This window comes from Ovis canadensis, chromosome 2 (assembly GCF_042477335.2).
Source record: "Ovis canadensis isolate MfBH-ARS-UI-01 breed Bighorn chromosome 2, ARS-UI_OviCan_v2, whole genome shotgun sequence".
Lineage (NCBI taxonomy): Eukaryota > Metazoa > Chordata > Mammalia > Artiodactyla > Bovidae > Ovis > Ovis canadensis.
Genome location: NC_091246.1, coordinates 117,580,575 through 117,595,234, shown reverse-complemented (window position 1 = coordinate 117,595,234; position 14,660 = coordinate 117,580,575).

Below are 14,660 nucleotides of genomic sequence, written 5' to 3'. Positions count from 1 at the left end.
TCCCCTGGATGTGTGCGGGACCCTCGTGCTTCCTCTCGAGTGGAGACGGGTATGTCGGGGAACTTCTTGAGTTGCAGCAAGGGTGTGAAGAACCCTTTGGAAGTTCCAGTGGTTATATGTAATTAGCCTCGAGAGGCCTCAGCGGAAATGGGCCTCATCTCGCCTGGAAGGCAAAACCTCCTGGATTTTCTCGAGTTGCAGCAGGTGCTCTGGACTTACGACGTGTACCTCAGGGGCCCGCTCTGGTGGCCTCAGGAAAGGCCAGTCCCCATGCGAGTTCCTCGGGGGCCTCTCAGGATTCCTCTCCCGTCGATGCCGGGGCCTAAGACCTTGTGTGGAGTCGGGGCCGGAACCTGAGGATTCCTCTCCAGTGCTGACATGGATCTTGGGGTACTTCTGGAGTCTCCCCAGGGGAGTCAGTCCTCGTCTCGAATGCGGGCATGCACTTGCGCTTTCCTCCAGAGCGGTAGCAGCAGTGTCACGCAGTCCGCCGCGTGGATCAAAGGATCTATGTTTTTCCCTCGAGTCTTTCCAACGAGGCTTTCCCACGAGGCTTTCCCACAGGGCTGTCCCACGTGCACACGTGGTGGGAGTCGATCCTCGGCTTGAACGTCAAGGCAGTTCAGGGAAAACAGGTTCCTCTGGAATGGACTGACACATCTGGGGGACTCTTGGAATGGTGGCACGACCCTGGAGTTCCTCTCGCCTTTCCTGTGGAGAGCGCCTCCTCTTGAGATGCGACGGGAACGCCGGGAATTCTTTCCCTATGAAACAGGGAAAGGATCCCTCATCTCGAGCTAGGAGGCGGAAACGGGGCTCCCCTGGATGTGTGCGGGACCCTCGTGCTTCCTCTCGAGTGGAGACAGGTATGTTGGGAGCTTCTTGAGTTGCAGCAAGGTTGTGAAGGACCCTTTGGAAGTTCCAGTGGTTAGATGTGATTAGCCTCGAAAAGCCTCAGCGGAAATGGGCCTCATCTCGCCTGGAGGGCAAAACCTCCTGGATTTTCTCGAGTTGCGGCAGGTGTTCTCGACTTACGACGGGGACCTCGGGGACCCACTCTGGTGGCCTCAGGGAAGGCCAGTCCCCATGCGAGTTCCACGGGGGCCTCTCGGGATTCCTCTCCCTTCGATGCCGGGGCCTAAGACCTTGTGTGGAGTCGGGGCCGGAACCTGAGGATTCCTCACCAGTGCTGACATTGATCTTAGGGGTACCCCTGGAGTCTCCCCAGGGTAGTCAGCCCTCGTCTCGAATGCGGGCATGCACTTGCGCTTTCCTCCAGAGCGGTAGCAGCAGTGTCACGCATTCCGCCGCGTGGATCAAGGGATCTATGGTTTTCCCTCGAGGCTTTCCCAAGAGGCTAGGCTTTCCCACGAGGCTTTCCCTCAGGGCTGTCCCACGTGCACACGTGGTGGGAGTCGATCCTCGGCTTGAACGTCAAGGCAGTGCAGGGAAAACAGGTTCCTCTGGAATGGACTGACACATCTGGGGGACTCTTGGAATGGTGGCACGACCCTGGAGTTCCTCTCGCCTTTCCTGTGGAGAGCGCCTCCTCTTGAGATGCGACGGGAAGGCCGGGAATTCTTTCCCTACGAAACAGGGAAAGGATGACTCATCTCAAGCTAGGAGGAGGAAACGGGGCTCCCATGGATGTGTGCGGGACCCTCGTGGTTCCTCTCGAGTGGACACGGGTATGTCGGGGAACTTCTTGAGTTGCAGCAAGGGTGTGAAGGACCCTTAGGAAGTTCCAGTGGTTAGATGTGATTAGCCCCGAGAAGCCTCAGCGGAAATGGGCCTCATCTCGCCTGGAGGGCAAAACCTCCTGGATTTTCTCGAGTTGCGGCAGGTGCTCTCGACTTACGACGGGGCCCTCAGGGACCCGCTCTGGTGGCCTAAGGAAAGGCCAGTCCCCATGCGAGTTCCTCGGGGGCCTCTCGGGATTCCTCTCACGTCGATGCCGGGGCCTAAGACCTTGTGTGGAGTCGGGGCCGGAACCTGAGGATTCCTCTCCAGTGCTGACATGGATCTTGGGGTACTTCTGGAGTCTCGCCAGGGGAGTCAGTCCTCGTCTGGAATGGGGGCATGCACTTGCTGTTTCCTCCAGAGCGGTAGCAGCAGTGTCACGCAGTCCGCCGCGTAGATCAAAGGATCTATGTTTTTCCCTCGAGTTTTTCCAACGTGGTTTCCCACGAGGCTTTCCCACAGGGCTGTCCCACGTGCACACGTGGTGGGAGCCGAACCTCGGCTTGAACGTCAAGGCAGTGCAGCGAAAACATGTTCCTCTGGAATGGACTGACACATCTGGGGGACTCTTGGAATGGTGGCACGACCCTGGACTTCCTCTCGCCTTTCCTGTGGAGAGCGCCTCCTCTTGAGATGCGACGGGAACGCCGGGAATTCTTTCCCTTCGAAACAGGGAAAGGATCCCTCATCTCGAGCTAGGAGGCGGAAACGGGGCTCCCCTGGATGTGTGCGGGACCCTCGTGCTTCCTCTCGAGTGGAGACGGGTATGTCGGGGAACTTCTTGAGTTGCAGCAAGGGTGTGAAGGACCCTTTGGAAGTTCCAGTGGTTAGATGTGATTAACCTCGAGAAATCTCAGCGGAAATGAGCCTCATCTCTCCTGGAGGGCAAAACCTCCTGGATTTTCTCGAGTTGCGGCAGGTGCTCTCGACTTACGACGGGGCCCTCAGGGACCCGCTCTGGTGGCCTCAGGAAAGGCCAGTCCCCATGCGAGTTCCTCGGGGGCCTCTCGGGATTCCTCTCCCGTCGATGCCGGGGCCTAAGACCTTGTGTGGAGTCGGGGCCGGAACCTGAGGATTCCTCTCCAGTGCTGACATGGATCTTGGGGTACTTCTGGAGACTCCCCAGGGGAGTCAGTCCTCGTCTTGAATGCGGGCATGCACTTGCGCTTTCCTCCAGAGCGGTAGCAGCAGTGCCACGCATTCTGCCGCGTGGATCAAAGGATCTATGGTTTTCCCTCGAGTCTTTGCCACGAGGCTTTCCCACGAGTCTTTCCCACAGGGCTGTCCCACGTGCACACGTGGTGGGAGTCGATCCTCGGCTTGAACGTCAAGGCAGTGCTGGGAAAACAGGTTCCTCTGGAGTGGACTGACACATCTGGGGGACTCTTGGAATGGTGGCACGACCCTGGAGTTCCTCTCGCCTGTCCTGTGGAGAGCGCCTCCTCTTGAGATGCGACGGGAAGGCCGGGAATTCTTTCCCTACGAAACAGGGAAAGGATGACTCATCTCAAGCTAGGAGGCGGAAACGGGGCTCCCATGGATGTGTGCGGGACCCTCGTGGTTCCTCTCGAGTGGACACGGGTATGTCGGGGAACTTCTTGAGTTGCAGCAAGGGTGTGAAGGACCCTTAGGAAGTTCCAGTGGTTAGATGTGATTAGCCTCGAGAAGCCTCAGCGGAAATGGGCCTCATCTCCCCTGGAGGGCAAAACCTCCTGGATTTTCTCGAGTTGCGGCAGGTGCTCTCGGCTTACGTCGGGGCCCTGAGGGACCCGCTCTGGTGGCCTCAGGAAAGGCCAGTCCCCATGCGAGTTCCTCGGGGGCCTCTCGGGATTCCTCTCCCGCCGATGCCGGGGCCTAAGACCTTGTGTGGAGTCGGGGCCGGAACCTGAGGATTCCTCTCCAGTGCTGACATGGATCTTGGGGTGCTTCTGGAGACTCCCCAGGGGAGTCAGTCCTCGCCCCGAATGTGGGCATGCACTTGCGCTTTCCTCCAGAGCGGTAGCAACAGTGTCACGCTTTCCGCCGCGGGGATCAAAGGATCTATGGTTTTCCCTCGAGTCTTTGCCACGAGGCTTTCCCACGAGGCTTTCCCACAGGGCTGTCCCACGTGCACACGTGGTGGGAGTCGATCCTCGGCTTGAACGTCAGGGCAGTGCAGGGAAAACAGGTTCCTCTGGAATGGACTGACACATCTGGGGGACTTTTGGAATTGTGGCACGACCCTGGAGTTCCTCTCGCCTTTCCTGTGGAGAGCGCCTCCTCTTGAGATGCGACGGGAAGGCCGGGAATTCTTTCCCTACGAAACAGTGAAAGGATCCCTCATCCCGAGCTAGGAGGCGGAAACGGGGCTCCCCTGGATGTGTGGGACCCTCGTGCTTCCTCTCGTGTAGAGACGGGTATGTCGGGGAACTTCTTGAGTTGCAGCAAGGGTGTGAATGACCCTTTGGAAGTTCCAGTGGTTAGATGTGATTAGCCTCGAGAAGCCTCAGCGGAAATGGGCCTCATCTCGCCTGGAGGTCAAAACCTCCTGGATTTTCTCGAGTTGCGGCAGGTGCTCTCGACTTACGACGGGGACCTCAGGGACCTGCTCTAGTGGCCTCACGAAAGGCCAGTCCCCATGCGAGTTCCTCGGTGGCCTCTCGGGATTCCTCTCCTGTCGATGCCGGGGCCTTAGTCCTCTTGTGGAGTCGAGGCCAGAACCTGAGGATTCCTCTCCAGTGCTGACATGGATCTTGGGGTACTTCTGGAGTCTCCCCAGGGGAGTCAGTCCTCGTCTCGAATGCGGGCATGCACTTGCGCTTTCCTCCATAGCGGTAGCAGCAGTGTCACGCAGTCCACCACGTAGATCAAAGGATCTATGTTTTTCCCTCGAGTCTTTCCCACGAGGCTTTCCCACGAGGCTTTCCCACAGGGCTGTCCCACGTGCCACCGTGGTCGGAGCCGATCCTCGGCTTGAACGTCAAGGCAGTGCAGCGAAAACAGGTTCCTCTGGAATGGACTGACACATCTGGGGGACTCTTGGAATGGTGGCACGACCCTGGAGTTCCTCTCGCCTTTCCTGTGGAGAGCGCCTCCTCTTGAGATGCGACGGGAACGCCGGGAATTCTTTCCCTACGAAACAGGGAAAGGATCCCTCATCTCGAGCTAGGAGGCGGAAACGGGGCTCCCCTGGATGTGTGCGGGACCCTAGTGCTTCCACTCGAGTGGAGACGGGTATGTCGGGGAACTTTTTGAGTTGCAGCAAGGGTGTGAATGACCCTTTGGAAGTTCCAGTTTTTAGATGTGATTAGCCTCGAGAAATCTCAGCGGAAATGGGCCTCATCTCGCCTGGAGGGCAAAACCTCCTGGATTTTCTCGAGTTGTGGCAGGTGCTCTCGACCTACGACGGGGCCCTCAGGGACCCGCTCTGGTGGCCTCAGGAAAGGCCAGTCCCCATGCGAGTTCCTCGGGGGCCTCTCGGGATTCCTCTCCCATCGATGCCGGGGCCTAAGACCTTGTGTGGAGTCGGGGCCGGAACCAGAGGATTCCTCGCCAGTGCTGACATGGATCTTGGGGTACTTCTGGAGACTCCCCAGGGGAGTCAGTCCTCGTCTTGAATGCGGGCATGCACTTGCGCTTTCCTCCAGAGCGTTAGCAGCAGTGCCACGCATTCTGCCGCGTGGATCAAAGGATCTATGGTTTTCCCTCGAGTCTTTGCCACGAGGCTTTCCCACGAGTCTTTCCCACAGGGCTGTCCCACGTGCACACGTGGTGGGAGTCGATCCTCGGCTTGAACGTCAAGGCAGTGCTGGGAAAACAGGTTCCTCTGGAGTGGACTGACACATCTGGGGGACTCTTGGAATGGTGGCACGACCCTGGAGTTCCTCTCGCCTTTCCTTTGGAGAGCGCCTCCTCTTGAGATGCGACGGGAAGGCCGGGAATTCTTTCCCTACGAAACAGGGAAAGGATGACTCATCTCAAGCTAGGAGGCGGAAACGGGGCTCCCATGGATGTGTGCGGGACCCTCGTGGTTCCTCTCGAGTGGACACGGGTATGTCGGGGAACTTCTTGAGTTGCAGCAAGGGTGTGAAGGACCCTTAGGAAGTTCCAGTGGTTAGATGTGATTAGCCTCGAGAAGCCTCAGCGGAAATGGGCCTCATCTCCCCTGGAGGGCAAAACCTCCTGGGTTTACTCGAGTTGCGGCAGGTGCTCTCGGCTTACGTCGGGGCCCTCAGAGACCCGCTCTGGTGGCCTCAGGAAAGGCCAGCCCCATGCGAGTTCCTCGGGGGCCTCTCGGGATTCCTCACCCGCCGATGCCGGGGTCTAAGACCTTGTGTGCAGTCGGGGCTGGAACCTGAGGATTCCTCTCCAGTGCTGACATGGATCTTGGGGTGCTTCTGGAGACTCCCCAGGGGAGTCAGTCCTCGTCTCGAATGTGGGCATGCACTGGCGCTTTCCTCCAGAGCGGTAGCAGGAGTGTCACGCAGTCCGCCGCGTGGATCAAAGATCTATGGTTTTCCCTCGAGTCTTTCCCACGAGGCTTTCCCACGAGGCTTTCCCACAGGGCTGTCTCACGTGCACACGTGGTGGGAGTCGATCCTCGGCTTGAACGTCAAGGCAGTGCAGGGAAAACAGGTTCCTCTGGAATGGACTGACACATCTGGGGGACTCTTGGAATGGTGGCACGACCCTGGAGTTCCTCTCGCCTTTCCTGTGGAGAGCGCCTCCTCTTGAGATGCGACGGGAACGCCGGGAATTCTTTCCCTACGAAACAGGGAAAGGATCCCTCATCTCGAGCTAGGAGGCGGAAACGGGGCTCCCCTGGATGTGTGCGGGACCCTCGTGCTTCCTCTCGAGTGGAGACGGGTATGTCGGGGAAATTCTTGAGTTGCAGTAAGGGTGTGAAGGACCCTTTGTAAGTTCCAGTGGTTAGATGTGATTAGCCTCGAGAAGCCTCAGCGGAAATGGGCCTCATCTCGCCTGGAGGGCAAAACCTCCTGGATTTTCTCGAGTTGCGGTAGGTGCTTTCGACTTACAACGGGGACCTCAGGGACCCGCTCTGGTGGCCTCAGGAAAGGCCAGTCCCCATGCGAGTTCCTCGGGGGCCTCTCGGGATTCCTCTCCCGTCGATGCCGGGGCCTAAGACCTTGTGTGGAGTCGGGGCCGGAACCTGAGGATTCCTCTCCAGTGCTGACATGAATCTTGGGGTACTTTTGGAGTCTCCCCAGGGGAGTCAGTCCTCGTCTTGAATGCGGGCATGCACTTGCGCTTTCCTCCAGAGCGGTAGCAGCAGTGTCACCCAGTCCGCCGCGTGGATCAAAGGATCTATTGTTTTGCCTCGAGTCTTTCCCACGAGGCTTTCCCACGAGGCTTTCCCACGTGCACACGTGGTTGGAGCCGATCCTCGGCTTGAACCTCACGGCACTGCAGGGAAAACAGGTCCCTCTGGAATGGTCTGACACATCTGGGGGACTCTTGGAATGGTGGCACGACCCAGGAGTTCCTCTCGTCTTTCCTGTGGAGAGCGCCTCCTCTTGAGATGCGATGGGAACGCCGGGAATTCTTTCCCTACGAAACAGGGAAAGGATACCTCATCTCGAGCTAGGAGGCGGAAACGGGGCTCCCCTGGAAGTGTGCGGGACCCTCGTGCTGCCTCTCGAGTGGAGACGGGTATGTCGGGGAACTTCTTGAGTTGCAGCAAGGGTGTGAAGGACCCTTTGGAAGTTCAAGTGGTTAGATGTGATTAGCCTCGAGAAGCCTCAGCGGAAATGGGCCTCATCTCGCCTGCAGGGCAAAACCTCCTGGATTTTCTCGAGTTGCGGCAGGTGCTCTCGACTAACGACGGGGCCCTCAGGGACCCGCTCTGGTGGCCTCAGGAAAGGCCAGTCCCCATGCGAGTTCCTCGGGGGCCTCTCGGGATTCCTCTCCCGTCGATGCCGGGGCCTAAGACCTTGTGTGGAGTCGGGGCAGGAACCTGAGGATTCCTCTCCAGTGCTGACATGGATCTTGGGGTACTTCTGGAGTCTCGCCAGGGGAGTCAGTCCTCGTCTCGAATGGGGGCATGCACTTGCGCTTTCCTCCAGAGCGGTAGCAGCAGTGTCACGCAGTCCGCCGCGTAGATCAAAGGATCTTGGTTTTCCCTCGAGACTTTCCAACGAGGTTTCCCACGAGGCTTTCCCACAGGGCTGTCCCACGTGCACACGTGGTGGGAGCCGATCCTCGGCTTGAACGTCAAGGCAGTGCAGCGAAAACAGGTTCCTCTGGAATGGACTGACACATCTGGGGGACTCTTGGAATGGTGGCACTACCCTGGAGTTCCTCTCGCCCTTCCTGTGGAGAGCGCCTCCTCTTGAGATGCGACGGGAACGCCGGGAATTCTTTCCCTACGAAACAGGGAAAGGATCCCTCATCTCGAGCTAGGAGGCGGAAACGGGGCTCCCCTGGATGTGTGCGGGACCCTCGTGCTTCCTCTCGAGTGGAGACGGGTATGTCGGGGAACTTCTTTAGTTGCAGCACGGGTGTGAAGGACCCTTTGGAAGTTCCAGTGGTTAGATGTGATGAGCCTCGAGAAATCTCAGCGGAAATGAGCCTCATCTCGCCTGGAGGGCAAAACCTCCTGGATTTTCTCGAGTTGCGGCAGGTGCTCTCAACTTACGACGGGGCCCTCAGGGACCCGCTCTGGTGGCCTCAGGAAAGGCCAGTCCCCATGCGAGTTCCACGGGGGCCTCTCGGGATTCCTCTCCCGTCGACGCCGGGGCCTAAGACCTTGTGTGGAGTCGGGGCAGGAACCTGAGGATTCCTCTCCAGTGCTGACATGGATCTTGGGGTACTGCTGGAGTCTCTACAGGGGAGTCAGTCCTCGTCTCGAATGCGGGCATGCACTTGCGCTTTCCTCCAGAGCTGTAGCAACAGTGTCACGCAGTCCGCCGTGTGGATCAAAGGATCTATGGTTTTCCCTCGAGTCTTTGCCTCGAGGCTTTCCCACGAGTCTTTCCCACAGGGTTGTCCCACGTGCACACTTGGTGGGAGTCGATCCTTGGCTTGAACGTCAAGGCAGTGCAGGGAAAACAGGTTCCTCTGGAATGGACTGACACATCTGGGGGACTCTTGGAATGGTGGCACGACCCTGGAGTTCCTCTCGCCTTTCCTGTGGAGAGCGCCTCCTCTTGATCTGCGACGGGAACGCCGGGAATTCCTTCCCTACGAAACAGGGAAAGGATCACTCATCTCAAGCTAGGAGGCGGAAACGGGGCTCCCATGGATGTGTGCGGGACCCTCGTGCTTCCTCTCGAGTGGACACGGGTATGTCGGGGAACTTCTTGAGTTGCAGCAAGGGTGTGAAGGACCCTTTGGAAGTTCCAGTGGTTAGATGTGATTAGCCTCGAGAAGCCTCAGCGGAAATGGGCCTCATCTCGCCTGGAGGGCAAAACCTCCTGGATTTTCTCGAGTTGCGGCAGGTGCTCTCGGCTTACGTCGGGGACCTCAGGGACCCGCTATGGTGGCCTCAGGAAAGGCCAGTCCCCATGCGAGTTCCTCGGGGGCCTCTCGGGATTCCTCTCCCGTCGATGCCGGGGCCTAAGACCTTGTGTGGAGTCGGGGCCGGAACCTGAGGATTCCTCTCCAGTGCTGACATGGATCTTGGGGTACGTCTGGAGTCTCGCCAGGGGAGTCAGTCCTCGTCTCAAATGTGGGCATGCACTTGCGCTTTCCTCCAGAGCGGTAGCAGCAGTGTCACGCAGTCCGCCGCGTAGATCAAAGGATCTATGGTTTTGCCTCGAGTCTTTCCAACGAGGTTTCCCACGAGGCTTTCCCACAGGGCTGTCCCACCTGCCACCGTGGTGGGAGCCGATCCTCGGCTTGAACGTCAAGGCAGTGCAGTGAAAACAGGTTCCTCTCGAATGGACTGACACATCTGGGGGACTCTTGGAATGGTGACTCGACCCTGGAGTTCCTCTCGCCTTTCCTGTGGAGAGCGCCTCCTCTTGAGATGCGACGGGAACGCCGGGAATTCTTTCCCTACGAAACAGTGAAAGGATCCCTCATCTCGAGCTAATAGGCGGAAACAGGGCTCCCCTGGATGTGTGCGGGACCCTGTGCTTCCTCTCGAGTGGAGACGGGTATGTCGGGGAACTTCTTGAGTTGCAGCAAGGGTGTGAAGGACCCTTTGGAAGTTCCAGTGGTTAGATGTGATTAACCTCGAGAAATCTCAGCGGAAATGAGCCTCATCTCTCCTGGAGGGCAAAACCTCCTGGATTTTCTCGAGTTGCGGCAGGTGCTCTCGACTTACGACGGGGCCCTCAGGGACCCGCTCTGGTGGCCTCAGGAAAGGCCAGTCCCCATGGGAGTTCCTCGGGGGCCTCTCGGGATTCCTCTCCCGTCGATGCCGGGGCCTAAGACCTTGTGTGGAGTCGGGGCCGGAACCTGAGGATTCCTCTCCAGTGCTGACATGGATCTTGGGGTACTTCTGGAGACTCCCCAGGGGAGTCAGTCCTCGTCTTGAATGCGGGCATGCACTTGCGCTTTCCTCCAGAGCGGTAGCAGCAGTGCCACGCATTCTGCCGCGTGGATCAAAGGATCTATGGTTTTCCCTCGAGTCTTTGCCACGAGGCTTTCCCACGAGTCTTTCCCACAGGGCTGTCCCACATGCACACGTGGTGGGAGTCGATCCTCGGCTTGAACGTCAAGGCAGTGCTGGGAAAACAGGTTCCTCTGGAGTGGACTGACACATCTGGGGGACTCTTGGAATGGTGGCACGACCCTGGAGTTCCTCTCGCCTTTCCTGTGGAGAGCGCCTCCTCTTGAGATGCGACGGGAAGGCCGGGAATTCTTTCCCTACGAAACAGGGAAAGGATGACACATCTCAAGCTAGGAGGCGGAAACGGGGCTCCCATGGATGTGTGCGGGACCCTCGTGGTTCCTCTCGAGTGGACACGGGTATGTCGGGGAACTTCTTGAGTTGCAGCAAGGGTGTGAAGGACCCTTAGGAAGTTCCAGTGGTTAGATGTGATTAGCCTCGAGAAGCCTCAGCGGAAATGGGCCTCATCTCCCCTGGAGGGCAAAACCTCCTGGATTTTCTCGAGTTGCGGCAGGTGCTCTCGGCTTACGTCGGGGCCCTGAGGGACCCGCTCTGGTGGCCTCAGGAAAGGCCAGTCCCCATGCGAGTTCCTCGGGGGCCTCTCGGGATTCCTCTCCCGCCGATGCCGGGGCCTAAGACCTTGTGTGGAGTCGGGGCCGGAACCTGAGGATTCCTCTCCAGTGCTGACATGGATCTTGGGGTGCTTCTGGAGACTCCCCAGGGGAGTCAGTCCTCGTCCCGAATGTGGGCATGCACTTGCGCTTTCCTCCAGAGCGGTAGCAACAGTGTCACGCTTTCCGCCGCGGGGATCAAAGGATCTATGGTTTTCCCTCGAGTCTTTGCCACGAGGCTTTCCCACGAGGCTTTCCCACAGGGCTGTCCCACGTGCACACGTGGTGGGAGTCGATCCTCGGCTTTAACGTCAGGGCAGTGCAGGGAAAACAGGTTCCTCTGGAATGGACTGACACATCTGGGGGACTCTTGGAATTGTGGCACGACCCTGGAGTTCCTCTCGCCTTTCCTGTGGAGAGCGCCTCCTCTTGAGATGCGACGGGAAGGCCGGGAATTCTTTCCCTACGAAACAGTGAAAGGATCCCTCATCCCGAGCTAGGAGGCGGAAACGGGGCTCCCCTGGATGTGTGGGACCCTCGTGCTTCCTCTCGTGTAGAGACGGGTATGTCGGGGAACTTCTTGAGTTGCAGCAAGGGTGTGAATGACCCTTTGGAAGTTCCAGTGGTTAGATGTGATTAGCCTCGAGAAGCCTCAGCGGAAATGGGCCTCATCTCGCCTGGAGGTCAAAACCTCCTGGATTTTCTCGAGTTGCGGCAGGTGCTCTCGACTTACGACGGGGACCTCAGGGACCTGCTCTAGTGGCCTCACGAAAGGCCAGTCCCCATGCGAGTTCCTCGGTGGCCTCTCGGGATTCCTCTCCTGTCGATGCCGGGGCCTTAGTCCTCTTGTGGAGTCGAGGCCAGAACCTGAGGATTCCTCTCCAGTGCTGACATGGATCTTGGGGTACTTCTGGAGTCTCCCCAGGGGAGTCAGTCCTCGTCTCGAATGCGGGCATGCACTTGCGCTTTCCTCCATAGCGGTAGCAGCAGTGTCACGCAGTCCACCGCGTAGATCAAAGGATCTATGTTTTTCCCTCGAGTCTTTCCCACGAGGCTTTCCCACGAGGCTTTCCCACAGGGCTGTCCCACGTGCCACCGTGGTGGGAGCCGATCCTCGGCTTGAACGTCAAGGCAGTGCAGCGAAAACAGGTTCATCTGGAATGGACTGACACATCTGGGGGACTCTTGGAATGGTGGCACGACCCTGGAGTTCCTCTCGCCTTTCCTGTGGAGAGCGCCTCCTCTTGAGATGCGACGGGAACGCCGGGAATTCTTTCCCTACGAAACAGGGAAAGGATCCCTCATCTCGAGCTAGGAGGCGGAAACGGGGCTCCCATGGATGTGTGCGGGACCCTCGTGCTTCCTCTCGAGTGGACACGGGTATGTCGGGGAACTTCTTGAGTTGCAGCAAGGGTGTGAAGGACCCTTTGGAAGTTCCAGTGGTTAGATGTGATTAGCCTCGAGAAGCCTCAGCGGAAATGGGCCTCATCTCGCCTGGAGGGCAAAACCTCCTGGATTTTCTCGAGTTGCGGCAGGTGCTCTCGGCTTACGTCGGGGACCTCAGGGACCCGCTATGGTGGCCTCAGGAAAGGCCAGTCCCCATGCGAGTTCCTCGGGGGCCTCTCGGGATTCCTCTCCCGTCGATGCCGGGGCCTAAGACCTTGTGTGGAGTTGGGGCCGGAACCTGAGGATTCCTCTCCAGTGCTTACATGGATCTTGGGGTACGTCTGGAGTCTCGCCAGGGGAGTCAGTCCTCGTCTCAAATGTGGGCATGCACTTGCGCTTTCCTCCAGAGCGGTAGCAGCAGTGTCACGCAGTCCGCCGCGTAGATCAAAGGATCTATGGTTTTGCCTCGAGTCTTTCCAACGAGGTTTCCCACGAGGCTTTCCCACAGGGCTGTCCCACCTGCCACCGTGGTGGGAGCCGATCCTCGGCTTGAACGTCAAGGCAGTGCAGCGAAAACAGGTTCCTCTCGAATGGACTGACACATCTGGGGGACTCTTGGAATGGTGACTCGACCCTGGAGTTCCTCTCGCCTTTCCTGTGGAGAGCGCCTCCTCTTGAGATGCTACGGGAACGCCTGGAATTCTTTCCCTACGAAACAGTGAAAGGATCCCTCATCTCGAGCTAAGAGGCGGAAACAGGGCTCCCCTGGATGTGTGCGGGACCCTCGTGCTTCCTCTCGAGTGGAGACGGGTATGTCGGGGAACTTCTTGAGTTGCAGCAAGGGTGTGAAGGACCCTTTGGAAGTTCCAGTGGTTAGATGTGATTAACCTCGAGAAATCTCAGCGGAAATGAGCCTCATCTCTCCTGGAGGGCAAAACCTCCTGGATTTTCTCGAGTTGCGGCAGGTGCTCTCGACTTACGACGGGGCCCTCAGGGACCCGCTCTGGTGGCCTCAGGAAAGGCCAGTCCCCATGCGAGTTCCTCGGGGGCCTCTCGGGATTCCTCTCCCGTCGATGCCGGGGCCTAAGACCTTGTGTGGAGTCGGGGCCGGAACCTGAGGATTCCTCTCCAGTGCTGACATGGATCTTGGGGTACTTCTGGAGACTCCCCAGGGGAGTCAGTCCTCGTCTTGAATGCGGGCATGCACTTGCGCTTTCCTCCAGAGCGGTAGCAGCAGTGCCACGCATTCTGCCGCGTGGATCAAAGGATCTATGGTTTTCCCTCGAGTCTTTGCCACGAGGCTTTCCCACGAGTCTTTCCCACAGGGCTGTCCCACGTGCACACGTGGTGGGAGTCGATCCTCGGCTTGAACGTCAAGGCAGTGCTGGGAAAACAGGTTCCTCTGGAGTGGACTGACACATCTGGGGGACTCTTGGAATGGTGGCACGACCCTGGAGTTCCTCTCGCCTTTCCTGTGGAGAGCGCCTCCTCTTGAGATGCGACGGGAAGGCCGGGAATTCTTTCCCTACGAAACAGGGAAAGGATGACTCATCTCAAGCTAGGAGGCGGAAACGGGGCTCCCATGGATGTGTGCGGGACCCTCGTGGTTCCTCTCGAGTGGACACGGGTATGTCGGGGAACTTCTTGAGTTGCAGCAAGGGTGTGAAGGACCCTTAGGAAGTTCCAGTGGTTAGATGTGATTAGCCTCGAGAAGGCTCAGCGGAAATGGGCCTCATCTCCCATGGAGGGCAAAACCTCCTGGATTTTCTCGAGTTGCGGCAGGTGCTCTCGGCTTACGTCGGGGCCCTGAGGGACCCGCTCTGGTGGCCTCAGGAAAGGCCAGTCCCCATGCGAGTTCCTCGGGGGCCTCTCGGGATTCCTCTCCCGCCGATGCCGGGGCCTAAGACCTTGTGTGGAGTCGGGCCGGAACCTGAGGATTCCTCTCCAGTGCTGACATGGATCTTGGGGTGCTTCTGGAGACTCCCCAGGGGAGTCAGTCCTCGTCCCGAATGTGGGCATGCACTTGCACTTTCCTCCAGAGCGGTAGCAACAGTGTCACGCTTTCCGCCGCGGGGATCAAAGGATCTATGGTTTTGCCTCGAGTCTTTCCAACGAGGTTTCCGACGAGGCTTTCCCACAGGGCTGTCCCACCTGCCACCGTGGTGGGAGCCGATCCTCGGCTTGAACGTCAAGGCAGTGCTGCGAAAACAGGTTCCTCTCGAATGGACTGACACATCTGGGGGACTCTTGGAATGGTGACTCGACCCTGGAGTTCCTCTCGCCTTTCCTGTGGAGAGCGCCTCCTGTTGAGATGCGACGGGAACGCCGGGAATTCTTTCCCTACGAAACAGGGAAAGGATCCCTCATCT